The 24,935-nt window shown below is 43.9% G+C and overlaps 1 protein-coding gene across 5 annotated transcripts in view; it reads left to right on the forward strand.

Annotated features, from left to right (window-relative positions):
- Window positions 1-11,625: 11,625 nt before the first annotated feature.
- The window catches only part of LOC142784684 (uncharacterized), a 285,299-nt gene continuing 271,989 nt past the window's right edge, over window positions 11,626-24,935 (forward strand). For all 5 annotated transcript variants that reach the window (XR_012888726.1, XM_075883160.1, XM_075883161.1 and 2 more), the window contains exon 1: window positions 11,626-11,847. The gene's annotated coding sequence lies outside the window, so the exon portion shown is untranslated. The remainder of the gene's footprint in view (window positions 11,848-24,935) is intronic.

A 24,935-nucleotide genomic window follows, 5' to 3' on the forward strand; every position in this document is an offset into this window, starting at 1 on the left:
TCTTGCAGCAATGAGATGCTTCACATATGCCTGCGGTGACGTTCTGCTGCGCTAGCCTGATGGAAACACCAGCTGCGAAACTTGAGTTCTTCAGAATTGGAGAAGTTGCCCTTCTCTCACCAATGATGACACAGACTGCCCTTTGCTAGAAATTCAAGATTGTTTTTCCACGGATGATGCAGAAAACCTTTGATGTATTATGGTGTTTGTTTAGTGCTGGCTGTGGTGTGGCGAAGTCTACTTTTACGTGTGGTCACACGTCGCCTCATAAAAAGAACAATAAAGCACTTATTTTCCTTTCAATATTGTCCACTTTTTGTGTTAGAAGCACCCAAGCAGTGCTCTTCCAAGGAGCTCTCGCCATGTGTTAAGCGTGTGACAAGCATACTCGAGATAAATACTCATTTCCCCAAGGAGTAACTGGAAGCATGTGCAGTTGGTTTTCAGAGAGTAACTGCGAACACGTGGGAGGAACGGTAAAGAGTAACTGTTGCTCTTAGAAGAGCAACTGGTGGGAGTAATGGTTGGCCGGCAGGGAGCAACTGGTGGGAGTAACTGTTGGTCTGCAGGGAGGAACTGGGGGGAGTAACTGTTCATCCCCGAAGGAGGAACTGAAAGGAGAGCAACGGTTCCTCCCTCTGCAGTTACTCCTTTTAGGAGAGTAATGGGAGTGGCAATGCAATTGCTCCCTTAAAGGAGCAACCCCTATACCCCTGTTGCTCCGTTTTGGCTTAGAGTGTAGGTTGCTTGGCAATTCAAATTCTTTCACATGGTTTTTTTAATGGTGCTCCTTCGACGTTTATTGTATAAGTCGTACCATGTCGAATATCGCTGATTTTTAGTCCGAGTGAGTCCAAGGCAAAATATTTTTATATATGGTTATTGAGTTAGTCTGAGTGAGTTCCATTTATTTTTCCAATCTATGCCATATGTGGGATTTTTCGTATTCCGCAGAGTGTAGTCTGAGTGTTGTTTGCGAAATTTACTATAACCTTGCTCGTTTGAATGGCGAATTTCGTTTTCATGTTAAGCAAAATTGTTTGTTCCAAGTGTTGAAAGCTTAGCAATATTGCTGCTATTTTTCTGTCATACAAGCATCCAGAAATCATGCCGAAATGTTCTGTTTGCGTTTTGTTTGCAAAATTGCTTGATGCTGCTCTGGGCAACCCGGACAATGACGCCGTTTCAATTTTCGACAACGAATTGCACACAAACTGTTTGCGATAAGCAAGAAATCACTCTGATGTGCGATTGGAGGTGGAAAATATATGGTTTGCTATTTGTATAAACGCTTGAGATAAATATAAAGAGACAACTGGAAATGATGGTGAAAGAGTGTGCTGGCGTAACCTCTTATTTAGGTAAGTACTTCATCTTCCAGTATAGCTAGGTGACGCAGACATTTTGATATTTCGGCGTTTCGGTAGTTAGATGTTTTGATTTTTTGACTTGGTGCCGAAGACTAAGGCGCAAAAAACATATCGTGAAGCAGGAAGAGCAGAAGGGAAGAAAGAACAGCGCCATTGACATTTTACACTTTCGGAACTTGTATAAACGGCTTTTTGATTTTTCCGTGTTCTAACTTTCGGCATTCTGATAGTTCGTCATTTCGATTTTCGGCGTTTCGAGTGTCACATTCTTATAGCTTTAGTCAACAAAAAATGCGAACTCTACTCAGGTGCATTTAAACCACAAGCAGTGCTCCGCTTACCGGGAAGTGATACCAAACTGTGCGACAAAAGCAAAGAATCCATGAAAAAAATGTTGCATGCCAAAGAAGTCACAGTTATGAACTAACTGAATAGTATTTGAGGGACCATGTTTATGTACCAGTAATCATGTGTTGGTTTATAATTGCAACTCATCCGCCACGAAACAACCTTTTTTTTATTTTCGCGGATTCTTTGCTCGTTGTGCTCTATCAATTTATTATTCTTCGAATGTAATTAACCAGGTGCTTTACACATCGGCATTCCTTCACAGTGTCACAAGGGATCCACGTGGTGCAATCTAAAGGTATTCGAATTCATCGATGACTAAAGCTAATACTTGCGCGGAAATAATTTGAATAAGTACTTAGAGAGCTGTATATGCTGTTTCTCGCGTCCACTCAGCTTGTACTTAATGCTAAGATTGCATTTAATGCTACGAACCACCACAACCAACCACCTTAATATAAACACATGCGAGGACTGAGATCAGTAGAACACCAATTCAAAATTATTTAGCTCCCTAAAAACAAAAAAAGCTTTTTTGAAAAAAAAACGTACAGTCGGTACACAGGGCTGGCTGCTAGCAAATGCGCTGTTAGTATATTGCTGCCTGGACACATCAATGTTAAATTTAGAACCCAATGCGGCGCGTCATTGGCTCAACATCTTTCTGCAGAACACCACAGTCTAGATGGTGATGGTCTACAAGTCCTTCAATTAGCAGAAGTGGTCTCTTACAACGTGCTTTACTTTTCCAACTGCGTCAGACGTATAGTCTTCTATGCAGCTCCCTAGAATAGGTTTAATTGAAGGACTCAATGAAGAAGAGATACTATCTAGTTTTCTTTTTTGTACCAGCACCAAAAAGCACATCCGCACTACTGCCGCGTGCTCCACATAGCACCACTCACTGAATAGGCAAACGCCATGATGAAAAATAGCAATGAGCAAAGTGCGTGATTTAACCTACCAACTAGAGGGTTTCGTTACACCGGCCGTACAGACGATAGCATAAAGGCTTTTACTTGCCGTCTTCGTGTTCGAGATGGTCAAGAGTTGTAGTGTGCAACATCTGTGCACCGGGCCCCAGTGCATAAACCGGGTTTTCAGCAAAAATATGTCGCTTCTTTTAATCAAAATATGCCGGAGCGAAAATGTCTGGTGGTCAAATGCTTGGTAGTCTGTAGGAAATCCTGTCACTGCGTTAATATGGCTTATTGTACATCATTCTATAGAAGCTGCAGCGGGGCATAACACTCGTGAACCATGGAAAAGCGCAGACAGAGAACAAGTATACTCCCACGTGCGAACTTAGTTTTAAAAAAATGCTGGAGCAATTTCTTTTTTTTAATGCATCATTCAGGAGTACCATTTCCAGAAGTCATGTGCAGCGAATAAATATTTGTAGAACTCTAAACTCAAATATATGCGACTAACAACCACCTCATAATTCGGCTATATAATGAAAGTATACTACAATTCCAAGACTTTCAAAGAAAAGAAGCTATGGCATACACTGCACGCCCTTTTATAGAAGATGCACGTTACGTACGTCATTGTGACCACTACCAATTCCCTATCACAGTGAAACTGTGCGTGCTTGTGTGCGTGTGTCTGTAGAAGATGTTAAGACCGGCCTCCCTGGCTCGGCGCCGTTTGGACGCGGGGGACGCTTGCAGCTAAGCCTATCCTGATTTGCTCCGGGTCAACGCTCTCGAGGTGCGCCAAAAAAGGCGACAACATGAAAGTCATACTTCGAATTTTTTAGGGCTGTTGACTCCCCTCGTCAAAAACTCTTTGGACACGCCTGACTGACTGACGGCCTAGGAAGAGCTGTTGGAAATCGAGGCTGCTTGTTTGTTCGACGTGTCACGTGCCACGAGACGTGCTGAACAATTAGCCGAGAGCTTGGGATCCGTCGTCAGGTATGTTTCCCACACTCTGTGGTGCTTTCAAGTCTTCCACTTCCAGAGGCCATAGCCTGCCTAGCGCTGCAGACCCTATTCTGCACCTGCGGTGCAACGTTATTGCACTGTGCTGTGATGTGCGTATTATTGCATTATGACCTACGTTGTGTTTCTCTCTCGCCGTGTGACGAACTGAACGTGCATCCTTTCTATTTCCTGGGTAGAAAAGGAGGCAGTGTTTGACTTTCTGTCTCTTTCTCCCCTCTCGTTTTTTTTATCCTTATTCGCTGTGCCATGCTTCCTGCTGGGCTGCAAAATTAGGCGCCTTCTTCTAACCACTACCCCCACCATTTGGGGGACGGGGATGAAGACGACAATTTCTTTGGACTGCCCTTGACTGAATGGACATGCAGTCTGTTCGTTTACAGTGAACTGCAAGGCGGCTTTCCTGTAAGATTTATTTTCCAACCAAAAACGCTCGTTCACAGACTGCTTTTCTCCCTTACTGTGCCTTTACCTCTTCGAATTCCAGCGAATGCACGTGAGCACGCAAGTACAACAAAACGTCACCTCTCCAAATTCCAGCGAAGGCACGCGAGCACAACAAGATCTCGAAAAGGTAAAAGGCAAAAACAAAATGAGCGAGAGTTTATGGTTGGAAAACTAACCTTACAGAAAAGCTGCATTGCAGATTATTGCAAACTATCTATTGTTTTCTCCTGCAGAGAATTTTAGGAAGACCAGGTCTTAAAACGCGAGCACCGAGATGCTCTAAACCAGCTCTCAGAAGCTCTCATCAAGCTTCCATGATGCTACCTTTAGTGTGTAAATAATGTATATAAACGTTGCTCTTATCAGCCCCGGCTACTCAGCTTGACTTCTACCTGAGACTTGGCTAGCTCCTTCGAATACATCGCGAGCAAGCAGAAGGGCACGGACTTGTAAAGATTAAAATGTGCAACATCACATCGCTTTTATTACGTGACATATTCGTTCTCCGCCGCATTCGCCTGATCGTGTCCACATATAACGTTCCAGTTTTTATATCGACGACACACCGTTGATTGCGGTCACGTCATTGAATGTAAATTAAACAGCGGTTGCATTATTTATTTGCAAATTACTTCTTTATAAAGTATGGTGAAGTGATTTATTACATGGCCACCTGAGGAGCTTTTTAACTTGACTTACTTTTTTATCAAGACTTGAATGTAATGTTAAGCTTTATTTGGTTGATTCTGAGCATTACCTTTGCAACAGAAGTACATCTGTCGGTTATAATCATTCTTAACCTCTCCCAGTGCCAGCAGGTCTGTTCAAGTTACGTGATGAAACCAGTTTGCTGGACTATGTCATATATGACATGTCGCTCAAATGTCGGTCTCTGCATTTTTTTATGAATCCAGCCGTCTTTTGTAAAGTGTCTACTGGCAAGTTTTTTTTATTTTATTTTGTTGTTTTTAAAACTGGCGGCCTCAGACAAGCTTATTACGCCTCTTCTCACCTTTGGATAGCCGTTGTTACGCGCGGAGCCTGGGCCGACGGGGGAGGGCCGCGTTCTTTGTTCATTAAACAAGTCACCGAAGGGCTGCCAGCCTGCTGTCCGCCGTGTATTGTCCATCTTAGCCGAGGAGTGAGGTGGCATTCCGACACCATAAGACGTTCGACGAGACGACCACAATGGTTTCTTGGTGTCACAGGTGCAGTGTGGTGGCCACGCCCCGATCAAAGACCTTGACTTGAGCGAGCGTGAGCGGCACCGTCAGAAATGGTGTGTGTGTGTCTCGTGAATCAACATCGAATTCTGGACCCATTCCCTGATTTAGTCAAAACGCACACTTTATAGTGAGCCACTCAGCTCATTCAAGAGATATCTCGCCCCTTCTGTACAGAATGTAATAAATCCTCTGTTAAGTTTGCCATCTTACTCCTGAGTGCACATGCGTTTTCTTTTCTGTCTCTTTACAAGCTCTTTCTTGCCCCTATTTCTCCATCCCCAGTGCTGGGCAGCAAACCGGATGCCAAGATATGGTTAATCCCCAAGCCTTCCTTTCTCTCTCTTTCCATCTTACTGCCTTAGCATCTTCATCCCGGAAATCCAATGTCTTAAAAGGCCGGCACAAAGAGATAAGACAAAGAATAAATCAGATGGTGAATATTTTCTGCAGCATGTTCAGACGCTGCATATAAGAGGTCATACTGGAAAATTATCAACTTTAACACCGCGTACAAGTGCTGATATACCCTGAGTAGGTTCGAGCATGTATTATGCATCGACGCTTTTAATATTCATTAAACTTGTCCATTTCGATTTCATCCTTCGGGACTTTCTGTAGTTATTCATCTAACGCGCTGCATTCGTGCTGCACTGCTACCACTTCATTTATTCTGTATATACGCCCTTTTTCGGGCACAATTATAGGCTGCCATCTTGGACTGATAATGATGCCGTTTTGCATCCGTATGAATATTCGAATAGTGCTAAGGTGAACTCGCACACATCAAAACGCTGGGCCATTACATTCAACGTCATATGACCATAATCATAGCTCATTACGACACAAAAAACAGCAAAAATTGCTTTTAAGCCTAAGATGGCAATGTCTAAGATTTACTGTAACTGTTACATTTATTTTTTGTCAATTTGTCTAATTTGTCATTTCATGCAGCGGGCGCCGAACTTGTGCCGCTGTTCATAGTGGTACTCCCGGTCTCTGAAGCTGGATGAAGATAACTAAGAAGCCTGGTTTTTACTGGCTACATAAAATGTGAAAAGAAGCTATATATCAAGATGAAAAAGAAGACAAATCCGTGAAAAGTCAGTACTGGCGCATAAATGGCGCGCCGATGAAAAACGTCGGCGGCGGTGGCGCGCCGATCAGTTCGCGTCAGCGGCGGCGAAAACTCTCGGCGGCGGCGCGCCGACCAGTCGGCGCACACCTCTAATGCCAAGTGGTCTGCCCATAAAGCACCGCTCGTTTTCTTGTGAAGCCGAATCGGAAGAGCGTGGTGGTGCGTCCACTTCATGTCGCTATTGTTTTGCGGTTTATTTCAACGAGTTTTGACCATACGCACTAACAACAAACGTGAACGCGATGTAATATCCCGCACTAGCTTGGGACGCTACATGTATACACAGTAGTGAGTAGACGATGCATCGCTCAAACTGTCAATCCAGCGTTGCAGTAAATTGAGAGGCCTAGCAGTTTTCAGCTTCTTTTAACAACAAAGGCGCAGCTTCAGTCAATTGCACCCACACCACTACCAACTCCACACAAAGAACGAAACTGAAACTGGTCAAAAAGATTCGTATACAGTTTGCTGGCTAATGTGATGATCCTATCCGAAGCCTGTACATAATTCCTGTGAGGCACGTAGGAAGTTCTTTTCCTTCCTCCGTGCTCTGAGGGTACACGATTACAGCGCCAGATTCCTCTCTTTTATTATATGAAACTTTATGGCGGAGAACCCTGTCTCATTGAACAAAAAAATTAGAAGTCAAAGTACCACTTTTTAAATGTGCCCCTTCCAGTATAAAAATATTGGTATTGTAGGCACGTACACAATGTTAATTTTTTTTAACTAAGAGAAGTTTTGGTTTTAAAGATGACAGCTAGCGCCATCGTAAGGTCACGGTAAACAATTATAGAGGGCGACACCTGCACCTCATGGGAAGCTAAACAAAGAAGCGACCTACCGAGAGAACAGTAGGGAACCGGAAACCAGAACGGTGGAGAAGAAAAAGCAAGCAAGTTTGGAAAAAACAGGTTTAGCCGGTTCAGCTGTCGCAAGGCCCAGCTACAGCGAGGTAGTGGTGGGGCAGGGAGGGAACAAAGCAGCCGGCGTCACAGGTGCAAGTAGCCCCCAGGTGCAGAACGCTCCAGCTGAAAAGTCACAGCATGTGATAATCGTCGGGGACTCGAATTTAAATCGATGCACAGAAGCCATCAAAGAGAGGGTAAGAGGTGACAAGAGGGTTGCAGTAGGGGCGTTCCCAGGACGCAAGCTGGAAGCAGTCATGAGGCAAGCGAGCGCAAAGCTCAAAACGACAGCTGATAGACGAAACCTAGTTATAATTTCAGGTGGTTTAAACGATGTCCTGAATGAAGATGCAGCAGGACTAGCAGACACACTGGCGAAAGGCGTCGATGACATGCGCGCCACTTCTCCTAAAGTACAGGTAGTGATATGCACGATACCGGAGGTACCGGTGCGTGATAGCAACCTGCAAAGAGCGGTGGTCAACGCGAACCAAGAGATATGGCGGATGAGTCGAGAGAAAGGCTTTGAGGTGGTGGAAATAAACAGAGAGGTGCATAGGTGGGGGGGTTTTCAACGAGACAGAATTCACTTCGATGGGCGGCTAGATCATGAGGTGGGTTGACGACTTGCAGGACGCGCACTAGCTTTTTTGGGGGGCAAGCGAGCCCTTCGGGGTGCATGATAGCTAGTAACGAGGAAAACAACCAGGAATACTCTTCGACCGGTGGTATGGACAGATACGATTCCAAAGTGGCACCAATATCTAAGATAGGTAGAGTCCGGGGCATAAATAGACGCAGCCACGAGCGCCGAGCCAATTCAGACATAGGGTATATTAACATGCAGGGTGGTAGGAACAGGCTGAAGTGGGAAGAGATAGAAAAACAGCTAAGGGAAGAGAGGCCGATGGTATACGGTTTTGTAGAAACACATCTCAGGGACATGGAACAACCTCCGAACAATCCGGACTACGCGTGGGAATATTGTAATAGAACAGAAGGCAGCAGAAAGGGGGGTGGTATTGGGGCATTCATTTATAAAAGTACAGACTGGCAAAGTGCAAGGAACATTTATGGCTAAAAGGGAAAGTGGCAGGTCAAATGACACTCCTTGGTTTCGTGTACTTGTGGACGGGAGCAAAGGCCAGAGAGGAAAACCAGGCAATGGTACAGTGTATATCAAAGGACATTCAGGAGTTAGGAAGAGAGTGCGAGATAATTATACTAGGAGACATGAATGCGCACATAGAAGATATAGATGGGTATACCGAACCGACAGGCAAAATGATCATGGATATGTGTGAAAGGCTTGATTAGATCATTTGCAACAGTACCGAGAAGTGTGAAGGGCAAATAACATGGGAGGTAGGAAGGCTTCAGTCGACGATAGATTATGCACTGATGTCACATAGGATGTATGATAAGCTCAGGGGAATGCACATAGATGAAGGTGGCTCCAGAAGTCTGGGTAGCGATCACAAACGTATCAAGCTAAGTTTTGGAAGAGCAGTGAAAGTGGGAAGGAGACAAGATGAGCAACTACAAGAAAATTTTTATCCATAAAGGCAAATTGAAATAGCCACTAAACAAATTGAGAAAGTAATCACGGAAGATAATAATACAGTGTGGACATACATGAATCTAATTAGACTCTTTGAGCTAGAGCTTGCTAAGACGCGTGACAAGTCACCCCGGAAAAGAAGACACAAAGCCAAAAGTTGGTGGGATGAGGAAGTTAAGAGAGCCATAGCAAAACGTCAAGAAGCCTTTAGGGAACACAGACATGCTAAGCAGCGGGGGGAACCGACAGATGATGTTGAAAGAAATTGGGCAACCTTTCGAAGCTGTAGAAGGGATGCATCCCTTCTGATCAATGAAAAGATTAGAGGAAGGGAGCTCAGTGGCTGGCAGAAGTACATAAAAAAGATAGAAAGGCAGCTGCGAAATTTTGGAACCATCTAAACTTCCTAAGAAATGAGACGAGCCTAGAGCAGAGTTTTATAACTACAGCCCAAGGTGCTAGGCTAGAAGGGGACAAAGCTATTCAATATATAAGAACAAGGGCGACAGAAAAATTTCAACAAAGAAGTGCCTTATGCACCAGAATAGATAAGGATGGATCAAGGGGCGCAATGGCTCCGTTTTCACAACGAGAGTGGGAAAGGGCTGAGAAGAGGGTTCCAAGTAGTACATCAACAGGCCCAGATGGCATTCCAATTAGGCTGATAAAGACAGTAGGTCCGAAGTCAAAGCAGGCTTTGAGAGAGGCAGTGAGCACAATAATAATCGATGGTGAGGTTCCCGATGGATGGAAACTTAGCAGGATGAGCATGATCTATAAAGGAAAGGGGGACAAAGCTGACATAAACAACTACCGTCTTATAACAGTGACATCAGTGGTCTACAGGCTGGTGATGCAGATTACGAAGGAAAGACTGCAGGCGTGGATAGAGGATGAGGGGGTGCCGGGGGAACAGCAGAATGGGTTTCGGAAACACAGGAGGTTGGAAACAATCTGTTCTCACTGACGCAGTGCATCGAAATAGCGGAAAAGGAACACAGGCCCCTATGGCTAGCATTTTTGGATATCAAGGGAGCGTACGATAGCGTGGTTCAAGAGGAATTCTGGGGAATACTGGACACACTAGGCGTGGAACATGAAGTCACTAATCTTTTAAAGGGTATCTATAAAGGTAACAAGGTAGTTATAAAGTGGAAAAAACAGGTATCCAAGCCTGCAGAGGTAAAACGGGGGCTTAGGCAGGGTTGCCCCCTGTCACCCTTATTATTCATGATGTACCTACAAGGATTAGAGGCAAAATTAGAGGAAAGTGGACTGGGCTTCAACCTCTCTTTAGTCAAACAAGGAAAACTTATTGATCAGGCACTACCAGCATTAATGTACGCAGATGATATAGTGCTGATGGCCAACAATAAGGAAGATTTGCAGATATTGATGGACATCTGCGGTAATGAGGGAGATAGGTTAGATTTTAGATTCAGTAAGGAAAAATCAGCAGTCATGATTTTCAATGACAATGAAGGTAGTGAGCTTAGAATACAAGAGGTCACGCTAGAGATAACAGATAAATACAAATATCTGGGCGTATGGATAAGCAATGGGACCGAGTATCTGAGGGAACACGAAATATACGTGACGACTAAAGGTAACAGGAATGCAGCAGTGATGAAAAATAGGGCACTGTGGAATTACAATAGGTATGATGTTGTGAGAGGAATATGGAAAGGGGTCATGGTTCCTGGGCTGACGTTCGGCAATGCGGTCTTGTGCATGAGATCAGAAGTTCAAGCAAGATTAGAAATTAAGCAACGTGGAATAGGTAGGCTTGCTTTAGGAGCTCACGGGAATACACCAAATCAGGGAGTACAAGGTGATATGGGATGGACATCATTTGAGGGCAGGGAAGCTAGCAGCAAGATAAAATTTGAGAAGCGATTGAGAGAAATGGGGGAAGGGCGTTGGGCTAGGATGGTTTTCAGCTACTTGTACTTGAAGAATCTCGATACAAAATGGAGGAAGTGAACTAGGAAGTTGACTGGTAAATACTTAGAAAACAGCAGGTGGCCAAACCAAAAAGAACTATCGGTTAAGAAGAAAGTGAAGGAAACGGAGACTGACATGGGGAGAATGGGCATCATTAAGAAGTCCGCACTAGAGATCTATCGAATTTTTAAGCAGGAAATTGCCAAGGAAAGGATCTATGATAATACTCGGGGTAGTTCTCTACTGTTTGAGGCCCGGACGGGAGTACTGTGAACCAAGACATATCGGGCCAAATACGAAGGGGTAGACACAGTATGCAGTGCGTGTGGAGAGGAAGAAGAAACTGCCGAACACTTGATAATGTTCTGTAAAGGGCTTCACCCTATGGTTCAGGATGATGGCGCAGAGTTTTTCAAAGCACTGGGGTTTAGGGACCAGGAGGGCAAAATAAACTTTAAGCGGGTAGACTTAACTAGAAGGAGGTTATCTGATTGGTGGCTAAAGTCAAGGCACGAGTGAAAATTAAACTCTTCATTGCAAAGTACGAATCCTCAAACTCACTTTTTAAGGAAAAAAATAAATATAGTTTTTGGTATATAAGGTATTACGGCTTGGTGGCGCTAGCCACCGCCCAATCTAAAGGGTACAGCCATATCCATCCATCCATCCATCCATCGGTTCACAGCGCGCGTGCGCGCTGCAAAAACAGAAGTGTGGTCGCCCGTAGTATCACTGTTCGAACGAAATTTAAATCAGCCGCTAGCTTCCGCGGAGAACCGCGGTGCCTCAAAAGTGACTGGGCAGCCCACAAACTCCTCATTCTCGTTTGGGTGCTTCAGCATTCGATTATGTTGTTGCGTTGCTCCTTGGGCCAATGAAACGAAAAAGCGAGCACAAGTGGTAGTGTATAGGTGTTCTGTGGCGAGCAGTGAGCGACCACTTTGCAGCGGCTACGGTGCAAGGTTTGTCAGCTTTCTTTTCTCTTTTAGTTCATTGTTTTTTCACCAATTGATTGATTGATTGATTGATTGATATGTGGGGTTTGACGTCCCAGAACCACCATATGATTATAAGAGACACCGTAGTGGAGGGCTGCGGATATTTTGACCACCTGGGCTTCTTTAACGTGCGCCCAAATCTGAGCACACGGGCCTAGAGCATTTCCGCCTCCATCGGAAATGCAGCCGGCATTCGATCCCGTGACCTGCGGTGCTTTTTCACCAATTGGCAAGCGTTTCTCTGCGTGCGAGAGCGCTCTCATTAGACATTGCTCTGAGTATGATGCCCCACAAAATTATCTTTGCCGGCCAAAGCCGAGTACGTACAGCAAAGCCCGTCTTTGCTGTACGTACTGCTGTACGTACGTACTTCGTACTGCGGGGAGAGTGCTCTACGAAGTGCTCTCTGGCACTGAGTCCCTGTCGAGCTCGAAGGAGCGACCTCGACGATCTCGTAGCTCACTCGGCCGCTGTACTTAGTAACCTTGCCTGTGCTCACTGGGGCTTGTTTTCTTGGCGTCTGTTGGCGCAGTGACCCGGCTGTACTTTGACCATTTCGGGCTCGCAGCTTACCTTGGTCGCGATTTGATCTGCCAGTGATGCCGAGGACACACCAGGTGAGCTGCTTAAAAATTCCAACTTTTCTTGCATGGTTGTGGTAAACATCGTCGGTAAGACCTCATGGCGAAATGTTTGCATAATAGTGGTTTGCTTTGTTTTCGTTTTTCTAACACAACGTGAGAAAGTAAATCAGTATACGATATCAACTGTGTCACTCATTCGACATTAGTATGCAAAGCTTGCAGCACATTAGGGCACCAAATGTGAGAGTGGAACAAAATTTGCTTTAAGAAATATGGTATGATACGAAGAATTGGTAATGACCGTTACCTAAACATTAAATAGATTCAACGTGAACTTGGTTTACAGTGCGACACCAGAAACAGACACAAGGAAGCAGGCAGGCAAAAGAGAGACTCCGGAGCCCTCCACTATGCAGTGTCTTATAATTACATGGTGGTTTTCGGATGTTAAACCCGGCATATCAATCAATTTATCGCGAAAGAAAAGACAGCATTTTGCACTAACAAGCTCCTACCAGGGCCGTCCTGTCTTTTCTTTTTCTTTTTTCTGTTTTGCTCCTTCCTTGTGTCTGTGTTTATGATGTTGCGCTGTAAACCAAGTTCACGATAATTCCCAACCAACTGGCCCAACTAGCCGTCTTGCCAAGATATGTCCCTAAATGAACTGATTTTCTGTGGCTGGTGGCCTTGCTTATATGTTGCTGTGTTGCTTATTGTTCTGTGTATTCTTTCTGTCTACTTTCTTCTTAACTATTAGCATTCTTAAATGCATCTTGAGATGTGCAACATTACTGCGTCCTCGGTAAATCAGTTTTTTGGAAGCTCACAAGGCCGAAAGAGGCTCATTCTAGGCTAAAATGAATTCTCTTAACACCAAAGCTGCTTAAGCCTGCCATAAAAGCTTTGGACGGAACAAAAAGCTATCATCCTCGTTAACCATTGTGACTCGCCCAAAGATAAATACCGTGGATGCAGGTTTCAACTTTGCTGAAGCATCTGTGCGGAGTGCTTCAGCGGTGCATACGAGAGAATAACTAGGGAACTGGAAAGGCAGTGGCCACTGTGTAAAAACATCTCCCACTGCCCCCCCCCCCGAAGTGATCGAAGCCCTGAGCAAACAACGACATGCCCATAGATTTATGTGAGGAGCGAACGCTTTATTTCAGTGCGTGTTGCTGTCCCTGGAGTTGAAGCGTCGGTTTAGTGTCTGTGACTCACTGTGGTTTAACTCGCTCAAGCCTCTCTTCGTGGGGAAGCAGCCAACAACACCCAGCCTTGCAACTACCTACAAGGAAGCAGATCAAACTTAAAAATCTGCCGGATTCACTCTTTCAGGCCTTGCAAGACTTAGCGGTAGCTTTGCCACTTTTTTACACTTCAAACTTTTATTTTCTGATGGTGGTCATCGTAGCTTCATGCTGCGACTGGTACGCCACAATCTTATCCTTTCTGGTTGAAATGTTTTGACGAACTTTCAACAGAGGAACTTCTGTACTCTGCCACCTGAGCCTTGGTTTAATTGAAAAGTCCTGCTTGAGATGGTTTAAATACTCGCGGTGGCTGGTGATCTTCATATAGTCTGCTAGAATGTGTTTGTCATGTGACAAACCTTTATTCTTAATGGCAATGCGAGATGGATTTGTTTAGTATGTGTAGCTTCTACACTTAAATTGTTGACAAATAATGGTTTCTTGTAAATACCTACTTCATTCTCTCTGTAATATTTTTCTTTCTGATGCAACGTTGCACATTAATTTTTTCAATGTGACAGTGGAAAAAATCTTTGTACTCGGCTGTGATTGGGGACAAGATTCTTGAAGTCAAGTTTAATAAATGTTCAGCCTGAGGATTTCTCGTAGCACCGATGTTAGCATGTTGATCCATTAGGCTAGCCTCTCATGACTCCAAATAAAAGTGATGTATTAATGTAGTTTACTAGCAGCTTTGCAAGTTGAGAGCCCCGCAACACCGAAATTCATTCAATTGGGTCCGCTAAACATAGTTGCACATCTTTTATTTCCCACCGTGCATTCTGAGGTAATGTCCCTGCGGCTGGTTTGCTATTTGTCAATAAATCAACCACTCCACATTGACGAGCCACCGAGACAACTTTGTGACTTGCGCGGACTTTCACTGCAGTCTGAGAAGCTTAATACATTAAATTTGTTTAAGTCGTTGTTGGTGCTGAATTCATAATTGGCCATCGTAAATACTCTGTACAGTGTGGAAAAAACGCTTCAAGGATGCTAAAGCTTCCCATTCACAAGTAGAACAAGAGAGATAGCATGATGAGTCTCTCTTTGCATAGTCTCCTCATTGGCCTTGGCTTTGCTTCTCATTTTATGCCACAGTTGTTGCTACTAAAAAAGGAACATATGTGTCCTTAACATTGGCTGTAAATCATAAAATCACAAACACATTTAAGAAATTTCTGTGGGCTTTTGTAGGTACAAGCTTGACTGCTGACCCGAACGTGGCGGGATCGTAGCCTGGCCGCGGCCGCTGCATTTCTGATGGAGGCAAAATTGTTTGAGGCTTGTGTACTTAGATTTAGGTGCAGTGTAAAGAAACACAGGTGATCGAAATTTGCGGAGCCTTCCACTATGACACCCCTCATAATCGTATAGATTAATACTCTATGCACAGGTGCACTTCTTGCTGATTTAAGCGCATTGTCATCAAGGACTGCTATAACGAGTGTCTAGCCACTCCGGGTTGGACCGGACACCCTCAGTTCTGAACTGATTCACCACCTTCTGAGGGCACGTTCCTGAACATTATGGACATGCCATGCCCTCTCAATCGCTGCAGGCTCTCCAAAGAGGTGCTGCTGCCTCCAGCTCTGCTTCAAAGATGGCCAACTACCAGCACAGCCCCGCACATCGTGGTCGCCTGGCAAACGAGCCAGTGAACTTGTATGTCGCTTCAGCATGGCCATTGCCGAATGGCTCACCTCATAACCTGAAAGACTCTGAAAAAGACAGGCTAGGTCACGTATGTAAACGCAGTTTGCACTAACAGCTTCTGTTCAGGTGCTACCAGTTGGCCTTGCTTTATGAGGTTTCTCGTGTCTTCATCTGCTAGTTGGCAGTGTCCACATGAGGACTTAGTTCGTTTCTCTATTCACGAAGTCAAAGTTTTTTTCCTAAGGGAAACTCTTTAGTTTGTTTTAACTTCCAACGAGTGTGTAGAAAACTCTCTCAGGCAGTAGAATTACAGTGGCATTCCAGAATTCTTGTTTAGATTGGTTGAGAGAAGTTGCTACTGGAGGAGTGTTGTAGTATGTGAATGTGCACAAGCTGCTAACCTACAGAGTAATGCCCGAGACCCAGGTTATTGAGGGGCTCTTTTTATGGTAAGTTAGTTAATGTGTGATGTTTGTGATCCTACAAAGCAAATGGGTGTCCAATATGATGATCGTTTGAGAGTGCTTTTTTTATCTCGCACAATACTTTTGAATGAACTAATGGGGGTTTTCCTTTATGCTGTTCAGTACTCTGATATTTGTGGTGCATTAACTTTTCTCTGCTTAGAACTGCAGTATATTCATTTTATTTGTAGCATCTTTTTATTGTCCACTCTGCTGCATTCTAATAAAATCTGTATCTTGAGTTTTGTATTTATCATTAACCTTTCTTTGTTCAGTGAGCTTTAATACACGGACTGTGTGCTACTATATTTTGGGAACAATGCACATAAATCTATCATTTCCATTCAAAGCAGTTCTCCTTGGTGTAAATGAAACGTTATTTTTAGGCTTGTGCGAATATTCAAATGCTTCAAATAATCAAACGAATAGTAGAGTATTTGAATTCACTTCGATTCGAATTTATATATTGAAGGTTTCGAAGTATTCGCTTTGCCATTGACCCGCCTTACCAGAGAAGATGTCGCATTCCTATGGAATGAAGAACAGCAAAAATCATTCGACGAGCAGCGTCAACACCTTCAGAAGCCACCAGTCCTCGCACACTTTGATGATGACGCCCCGACAACAGTGCACACCGACGCTAGCAATGTCGGCTTTGGAGCTGTACTCGTGCAATGGCAGGATGGCGCTGAACGAGTAATTGCTTACGCGAGCAGAACTCTTTCACGTGCGAAAGAAAATTATTCCGCTACAGAAAAGTGTGCCTTGCGGTAGTGTGGGCCGTTATGAAATTCCGCCCATATCTGTATGGTCGTCCTTTTAATGTTGTCAGCGGCCATCACTCCCTCTGCTGGCTGACAAATTAAAAAGACCTTTTTAGGACAATTGGCGCGCAGGAGCCTGAAGCTTCAAGAATTCGACATGACGGTGGTCTACAGATTGGGGAAGCGACATTCAGACACCGATTGCCTTTCTCGTGCGCCATACGAACCTGCAACGGCAGATGATGACGATACAGCCTTTGTCGGAGTTGTAAACACGGCTACTATCGCACAGCTGCAACGAGATGACCCGGAACTAGAACCTGTATTTCGTTTTTTTGGAAGGTCGCAATTCAGCTGTACCTCGACTGTTTGCGAGAGGGCTTTCGTCGTTTCGCTTGCGCAACGACGTCCTGTATAAAATGAACGTCACGTCACACGAAAACGGTTACTTACTCGTGCCAACATCTCTAAGGAGTGAAGTATTACAGGCATGCCACGATGAACCAACATCCGGCCACTTGGTTTACACGCGTACGCTGTGCAGAGTGAGGCAGAAATACTATTGGCCAAGACTGACGGTGACCGTTCAACACTATGTTCGGATGTGCCTTGATTGCACATCCGAACAGAAAAGTCCCACCCGTCAAACCAGCAGGCCTCCTCCGTCCTATTGACGTGCCTGTTACTCCATTCACTCAAGTCGGAATGGATCTTTTGGGCCCATTTCCCGCCTCATCGGCAGGTCGCAGATGGATTATAGTAGCCATCGACTACCTCGCTCGTTACGCCGAAACCAAGGCTCTGGAGAGGGGCACGGCAAGTGAAGCAGCCCGATATTTCGTGGAGAATGTGGTGCTGAGGCATGGCGCTCCTTCATAACTGACAGCGGAACTGCATTCGCAGCCGAACCATTACGGACGGTTTTAAGACTTAGTGGCACATCCCACCGGCGAACAACGGCGTATCATTTGCAAGCGAATAGTCTTACGGAGCGTCTCAACAAGACGCTTGTGGATATGCTCTGCATGTACGTCGATGTGGAGCATAAAAACTGGGACGAGCTCTGACCGTATGTCACGTTCGCCTAGAATACTGCTCATCAAGGAACAAGAACGCCATTTTGTCTTCTTCATGGTCGTGAAGTCACCATTATGCTGGATGCTATGCTGCCGCACGAGCGCAAAAAGGTTGAGACGGATGCTGATTATATCACCCAGCTTGCCTAAGAAGCCCGACAACTTGCACGCCTACGTATTAGTCGCCAGCAGGACTACCATTCAAAATGGTACAACCTTCGTCACCGTCTAGTCTCATACAAGCCTAGAGAGAAAGTTTCTATTCGGCAACGCGGCCTCTCGGAAAAAAATATTAATACGGTACTTCGGGCCCTATAACTTTCTACGACGTCGCAGTGACATTAATTATGAGGTTGTTTCTGATACTGCGCACTCCATATGGCGTCGAAGGTGTGCTCCAGAAGTTGTGCACGTTGTTCGAATTAAACCTTATTTCTCTGAACTCGTGCGTTTCCAACGAGTACAAACCACTTTGATCATAAAGCATTGGGACGATGCTTTCTTGAATGGGAGGCTAATGTCACGGCTAAAGGCCAGGCAAGAAGACAGAGGACTACGAAGTGATGAGCGTGGACAGCACCCATGGTTGCTCCGAGGAAGACGACGTCGAAGCGGCTGCTTTTTGTTCTTTTAATACAGACCTCGTTTTTCCTGGTCGCATCGTCGTCCTGTATCCTGTTATTTTCACGTCGCGACAATATGAACGAATAGATCTATATTTGTCCCCTTGGAACCGACTGTAAGGGTAGTTTCACTGCACTGTAGTAGTGTAAAGCTGTGAAAGCACCTTGCTAGGGGAATTTCGCTCTGTCGCGAAGTCCTACTTTAAATTTACAGGGGTGCTGCAACACTGGTTAAGCATGGCCAGCCAACGCTGCTAATCGGTAGTCGAGGCAACGGAGAACATGTGAGCTTAATGTTATCGCGCAGCACGCGACCTGGAATTCACAATAAATTCTCAATCAGATAAAAATTGCTCTCTTCTTTCAGCAAATGGTGTCACTATGTCAAAAATCGCTCGTCAGAGCAATTGTACCAGCCATTGGCTGATTGAGCATGGTTGTTATTGGGGCCGCCGTGCGTAGCCGGGTGCGTATTAAAAGAAAAGAAAAAGAATTCACAAGGTGACGACGCACACCTGACATATTTTCTTTCCCTATGCCATCTCTCGCGGCTTTGCTTCAAGCGCCTTCATCGAGACAAGAAGGGAGAATGAAGTTGTAGCATGTGGGGAATCGCTAAACTCCGCTCATACTGGACAGGCTCTAAAAGTTTTTGCAGCGGTTAATTCGTGAGGCAATAAGCTTCTTTAGTGAATCCATTCCATGGCTACTTGCAAAGTTGTTGAAAAACACTTTAAATGAACATATTATCCTCAAATCAATTGATTTTTTTAAGCTTAAAAGCCTGCTTTGTTGACTTATACATTCTAACTGTAATGAATAATGTTTCGTAGTTTACAGGTTATCACTTGCATCCTACGGAAAATCAAATCCTGCTACTTCTCTAAGTTGTCTCGACTTCATTTGAACGGGAAAGAAAAGAAAGCACTTTTACAGAGATGCCTTATTTATAATTTAAAAAAAATTGTGCCAGACAGTTAGGTCATGATAAATATGCCCATTTTTCTTTATACATCGTATATTCTATTTGATTCGAAATTACTCGACCAAAAACCCTATTCACTTCGAACTTAAAACTCACTGTTCGTACAAGCCTAGTTATTTTTGTTGTAACACCTTCTACGGTGATACTCTTGGGCAAATTGTAGGCTACGAATGAATGCACGACTCATGCGCTAATGAGTGCAAAAAAAATTAGATGCCTTGTCTCTAGGTCTTAATGGCTGCCACCCCAATAATCCTCTGTTAAACAAGGCAATGAGAATCTTTTAGTGGCAGCTAACACTTCAAATAACGAGGTGTACATATGATTCTTATTAAAATTATGTACTTTATCCACCTTGTAGCAACACCCCTCATCTCGGTACTTCAGACCAAAGTTTTTCTAGACTCCGTTTGTAGTACGGCACGCGGAAATGAGAAATTTATCTGTGAACCCTCATTTAACTTTGCTAAACGAGTGTACGGATTTATGTGTCGTGATATTAGAGAAAAAAATGCATTCCATTATTGTAACAGTTTCTTGGGACCGTCATGCAGTCGGACCTGGCCTGTTGAGTCAGACGCGTGCGGCCATCGGAATATTGGCATTTTTTTTGCTGCCACTGTTAAGCACGGTGGCTTACAGCTTGCGCATTGGAACAACCAGATTGTCTGAGTGCATGTCGAGACTGATTTCTTCAGTGCTTTTAGCCGCTTAATGGAATTCACCACCTGCCCCGATGACCTGGCCAATAACGAGGGCTTATCGTAACTACGTAGCTGAGCCAAACCCAGTTTTGGTCCAAATTGCAGTTTTTGAATTTGAAATTGAGGTTGTCACCTGCTTGCGTCAGTAATAAAGGCAATACTCGAACTAGTGAAGATGGAACTGCATATTTTAAAACCTGTGTCCAGAAAATGAGACAACCTGTGCAATGAAACGATAGTCAAGCATAGTTGTCAGTTTTTGTCCATAATCTTATTATCGATGGAACATTTCTTCTATGCATGCATGGTCAACACTTGCAGTGTTATCGCTGGAATGTTCGATAATGTATACATAATTGCTGAACTCTTGTTTCTTGCATACATTGGAGCAGCATAAGCAATGAAAGGTTCCAGAATATTTTGGTGTGGTTTGTCCCCATAAGTGGTTAGAAATGTATGCTTTAATAATATAGGAATAGCTGCGGTCTAACGTCCCAAAACGACGTTATGATTATGAAGAACAGTGTAGTGGGGGCAAGATGGCAAGTTGGGCCTGTTGGATTACGTTCATAATTGAAAATTTTGTTGAAGCACACTAAAGTAGGGACGGACAAAAGACTGTTCTTGTCAGCCTCTTCTGTCCGTTCGTTTTAGTGCGCTTCAACAAAATTTTCAAATATGAATGTAGTGGGGGCTTTGAAAATTTTGACCAGGTTCTTTAATGTGCTCCTAAAGCCAAGTACATGAGCCTCGCACATTTTTGCATTAATTAAAAGTGCGGCCAATACCGCTGGTATTCGGTCCCGCAACCTTGGGGTCAACATTCGAGCGTAATCGTCACTACACCACCATAGTGTGCATGTATTGGTTTTGTGAAGGAGTTTGACTAGAGCAGGAAAATACAGATGTACCTGTGACAATATTAGGAACTGTACATTAGTCAAAATGCAGTTCATTGTACATACAGTTAAAGGCAGTTAAATGTGCGTACAGTAAAATGTATGTGCATGAAACTTCAGTAAGGTTTCTACAGTAATCCCTTGTTAACTCGAAGCCGTGAAATCCAGGGAAAATTTCGAGATAAGCAGTATTTCTACTTAAGTAAAACGTCGAAAATATTTGCCCAGGTCAATGCAAAATAAAAGCCAGTGTTGTTGGGAAAAGCCCCACTGCACGAGAGAGCTACTGCAATAAAAGCTTAAGAATTTGCAGGGAAAAAGAATTCATCACCGAGGATCAAAAAAACTGTGCAATTCTCATCTGTTTCGCGTTTTTGCTCGGTCCAAGAAAGCTGCTCAACTCATCGTATGAGCCGTTGGTCGCCACCACTGCAATCGGCCTTGTTGCGGAGCAAGTGTAGCATGTTACGCGTTTCTGTCGTCGTAGGCCCTTCTAGGGGCTCTTCCTCTTCTGCGTGGTCATCTGCATTGTTCAAGGCCATCTCAACGATATCTGCATCCGACAGCATACTGGTAACGAGGACGTCCGCCTCATTAGAAGCTTTGCTCGAAGCCTTCCAAAATCGTTTGCTTGTTCTTAGGCACTGTCGAGAGGATTAACAAGGGGGTGCCGAATTCTTTGGCGATGCACGACTTGCTTCGACATGCTCTTTCCACTTCCTTGATTAAAGCGACTTTTCTCTCCAACGTTAGCGATTTGTACTGCTTTGGGGGCAAATCTTGGTTGATATTTGGAAGCATTCGTTGCACAGACCACGCACTGAATATTCGTCTTGCGCAGATCGCTGGGAACACAGACAACTACCTCGAACATGCAAGGGCTAGCTTACGTGCTGACGGCACGCTGCACACCGTGCAGAAGGCGTGCACAGGTGCACACACTTGATCATTCCCATATTTGCTTGAGAAGGCAGATAGCAAACGGCTGCGACAGCGGGAATTTCGAATTCACCCTTCACAACTGCGTTTAGCACGTATAGTAAGAGCTAAGCATTTGCACAACGTCCTCGTTTCCTGTTGGGAGTGGACTTTGCCTTCTTCCCTCCGGGTCAAGATTTGGAGATATACGCTGTCCCCTGCAAAAACCTTTCAAGATAAAAGGCAAATACATGGCGCCTATAGTAGGCGTGGCGAAAAAAAGTTTCGACTTGACTGAGATTTCGAGATATGCGAGTTCGAGTTAACAAGGGTTTACTGTACACCCAGATGTAACAAAATATCTCTCATAACGAAGTAAATAAAAATTGTCTTGGCATAAACATACTGTTAAAAATGAATTTTTATAACGAACTTTCGGATATAGCAAGCTTATTTTTCATGTAAGGTGCAATTTCGTTATGGTGAGGTTTGAGTGGTTTTGTTCGCATGCAATTTAGGTAATGTATACCGCACACAGGCAGCACCCAAGTTAAAATGGCACTGTTCTATGGCTTGCTTCAGATGTTAAATGCCTTTTCAGCTCTGATCAGGTTAAAAGTAGTGCATGCGTCTCATTGACCTGCCTGTTGCTGTAGGCACATGCGAGAGGTACAGTCAGCCCTGTATCCAAGACCACCAGTACCCAATTAAGCGAAGGTCATGCTGTGGGCCAGCCCAGGAGCTTTTTTGAGACCCCCACACGGCCTCTGCCAAGAGCTTCGCCGACTTCTCATAAAAAGGGGTCTGGTAAACAGAGGCTTCGCCAGGTGAGTGGCTCATAAATGTACCTTAATAAAACGAAAATAAATTGCTATGCACTTGATCTGTAGCACTCACCTACAAAAACAAATGCGCACTTTCTCAAACCAAGGTGTCTTAGACCTAGAGCCTTTTTTTAGGGGAGGCCCCCTTTTTTGGAAATGTAAATAAAGGGACACTATAGAGAAAAGCGATTTTTCGCGTATTAAGGAAGTACAAATTTCGCAATCTCAAAAACGCCATTCTTGCTGCGACACGACGCTTGGTAAGTGAGACAACTCGTGAAAAGAAAATATTGGTAGAGACGCCGCAATGAAATTCATGCACCAGACCGGGGCGTTGTAGATCTCGAAGGCTTCTTTTTACTGGGTCCTACGTAGCTTCTAATAGGTAAAAATGAAGTACACTGTCATCTGCGAGTGCTATAGACCTAGCATACGTAGTTTCAGAAAACTTATCTAGCCCACATTTTGAAATTACGAAAAATACACTTCGAAATTTCTGACGTCACCTGCCAAATTCAAAAATAATACAACCTTGATTTTCTTTGCTAATAATGAACTTATGTTAGTGAAACATATGCCATTAGAGTTCTTTGAGCGCAGTTTGTCAATAAAAACCAACTCGTCGCTTCTCTTTAGTGTCTCTTTAAAATGAAATGTTTAGAGTTGCTTTTAACTTTTGCATAGCATTAGTCAACGTGAACTTCAAGTATTTAATCTTTCTAGCGCCACATGTAGGTTTCGAAACATTCATCAGTTTATCGTGTTAGGAGCAACATCTTTTTTTCGGAATTGGAAGTTGCAGGAAATTGACAGGCAGTGTTTTAACAATGTGTAATTGGTACTGACTGAAAAAAAGAATGTTCAAATTGCTCTTGAACAGAAGTTATATTGCGAGCTCATCTTGATGTCGATCAGGGATCGGGCTTTTGAAAGTCGAGCAGATTCAGCACCGCCTCCGTGCACCCGAACATCTGTGAAGCAGTCTTTTCTTAGCTGAAAAAGCTAGAAGGTTGCAATTTCTGAAGTAATCATTCAGATTTCACAGGTTTGTGCTACAAATAGGCTGATGCAATTCTTTTTCTTTTGTGAATCTTTTGACACATTGCATGCTTCTTGTAAAGTTTTACATTTCCCGTTTATTTTAAAATACTGTTCAAGCCAGCTTAGGCTTTGCAACAGTTTTGCAAGCTGGCTGTCCGGGCTTGCAGCTGTCTCAAACCTTTCCCGTGCTGGATGAGGTTTGCTACACTTGCAGTAAAGCTTGACATGGCATTAGAATCGCAGTTCTACAATGAAAAGCGTGGCCCTAGCAGAGACCATGCTTAGTAGGTGTACTGTATTTCTGCTGCTAGATTCGGTGACAAGTTCAATCTCGACCGTGGCATCCTCATTTCAACAAAGGGAAGCCATGGTCGAGATGGAACTTGTCACTGAATGTAGTACCCGAAATGCAGCATACATGAAAATACAGTATAACATAGAAGCACTGATGAAGTTTTAGATTTTTTTTCAAGGCAGATTAACATAAACTTGCACCCTACACCGACATGTCAATCACTGTGCTTTTGCATAGCATTTGTCAACGTGAACTTCAAGTATTTAATCTTTATAGTGCAACATGTAGGTTTCGAAACATTAATCACTTTATTGTGTTAGGAGCAACATCTTTTTTTTCAGAATTGGAAGTTGCAGCAAATTGACAGGCAGTGTTTCAACAATGTGTAATTGGTACTGACTGAAAAAAAAAGAATGTTCAAAGTGCTCTTGAACAGATGTTGTATTGCGAGCTCATCTTGATGTCGAACAGAGATCGGATTTTTGTATCTAGCTCATGAGTGGGACTAAATCTACATTCTACTTTAATCGTGGAGGCGATCTCCAGTCGCTTCTATCATCTGGGTGGGGCCTCTTCGACCTACCAAAGTTATTTCAAACTGTAATGTAGATTGTTTATGTGCCTGTTTCAGTTAAAGTCCTTCCACTGCAAGCTTTGAAACTGGTTTGCATGTTTTGCTCGTAAAATTCCAGAACTTGAGGTAGCAAGGACTTTACTTGGGCTCGTCTCTTTGTAGCTCTGTTTAGCACATAGCTTGTGTGCTAGGCTTTGTTGGATTGTTCACTTGTTGTTATTTCAGTTTAGTCGACAGCGCTTATCTTTGCGAACCGCGAAAATGTTCTAGGCGTGAAATTCATAGTGCCATACCTATAAGACCAGGGCACGCTAGTATGTAAACATACCCCGAGTATTTTTTCTTATGCTAGTTGGTAAAAACATGGCTGAAAAATAAGGAATGCAAGGCAGAGT

The sequence above is a fragment of the Rhipicephalus microplus genome, unplaced genomic scaffold (assembly GCF_043290135.1).
Source record: "Rhipicephalus microplus isolate Deutch F79 unplaced genomic scaffold, USDA_Rmic scaffold_15, whole genome shotgun sequence".
In the NCBI taxonomy this organism is placed as follows: Eukaryota; Metazoa; Arthropoda; class Arachnida; order Ixodida; family Ixodidae; genus Rhipicephalus; species Rhipicephalus microplus.